General features: G+C 36.5%; 1 protein-coding gene across 5 annotated transcripts in view; it reads right to left on the minus strand.

Annotated features, from left to right (window-relative positions):
* SPIRE1 (spire-type actin nucleation factor 1) overlaps window positions 1-1211 on the minus strand; it is a 146699-nt gene that overhangs the window by 143952 nt on the left and 1536 nt on the right. The window lies entirely within an intron of this gene.

Raw genomic sequence — 1211 nt, forward strand, 5'->3', positions numbered from 1 at the left:
ACTTAAACTAATAGGTAGGTACGTTGTTATTAACTTAATTAAGGTACTCCTAAGGCTTAGGAAGAGCCACACTCAAGGGGCTAAAGAGCCGCATGTAGCTTCCGAGCCGCAGTTTGCCAACCACGGAAAATAATGAAAAGTCTTCAAAAGAGATACTGCAACTGGTTACTCCTAAAGTCTACTATTAAGAAATTAAACTGTCTTCAAGCAATGTCCACAGAATGCTAAAAACAAACCCCTAATGTCTTAAACAAGGTTAAACTTTCTCCAAACCTCATATAACATTTGGCTTATGATTCTTCCATGAATTGCTTCTAATAAGGAAGTACATTCACACAGCAAAAGCTGTTACTAGGTCAACTTTTATAACAAACGGGTTTACAAATCTCAAAAACCAAAAAAGGATGCTGTTTTAAAATACTTATTCCCTGGTGTATTATGAAGTCCATCCAATTTTTACATTATGTTACCCAGTATTGAGGTCACAGTTTCTCATTATTGCCTCATTTTCAAAAGAAGGCCTACTTACTAATTTGTGCACTGAAAGGCTATCATCCCACTACTGACCTATTTATATGAAAAGATTTGAAAGTTCTTATGTAGACAATTATTTTCTTAAATTGATAACTTCTTAATCACAGAGAATATTGTCCCAAAACAGTGCTTATTTAAAAAATGAGCCTAATCTTAAAAAGTATACATAGAACAATATTAGTGAAAAAGAAACAGGTTGTGATGAACTAATGTGACTAAAATATATATACTTAGTTACAGACCTAAAGAATAAATAAGGAGAAAATTCTGTCATTGTAGAGAGAAATATGGTATATAACTCCAATTTCATTGATACGTAATCCTACTTGTTACGTTAGCTTATACTTTTTCTTTTTTAAAAACATATTTTATTGATTTTTTAAAAATATATTTTATTGATTTTTTACAGAGAGGAAGGGAGAGGGACAGAGAGCCAGAAACATCGATGAGAGAGAAACATCGATCAGCTGCCTCCTGCACGCCCCCCCTGGGGATGTGCCCGCAACCAAGGCACATGCCCCCGACCAGAGTCGAACCCGGGACCCTTGAGTCCACAGGCCGACGCTCTATCCACTGAGCCAAACCGGTTCTGGCTTTATTGATCTTTTACAGAGAGGAAGGGAGAGGGATAGAGAGTTAGAAACATCAATGAGAGAGAAACATCGATCAGCTGCCTC

The sequence above is a fragment of the Myotis brandtii genome, unplaced genomic scaffold (genome assembly GCF_000412655.1).
Source record: "Myotis brandtii unplaced genomic scaffold, ASM41265v1 scaffold240, whole genome shotgun sequence".
NCBI classification, from domain to species: Eukaryota; Metazoa; Chordata; class Mammalia; order Chiroptera; family Vespertilionidae; genus Myotis; species Myotis brandtii.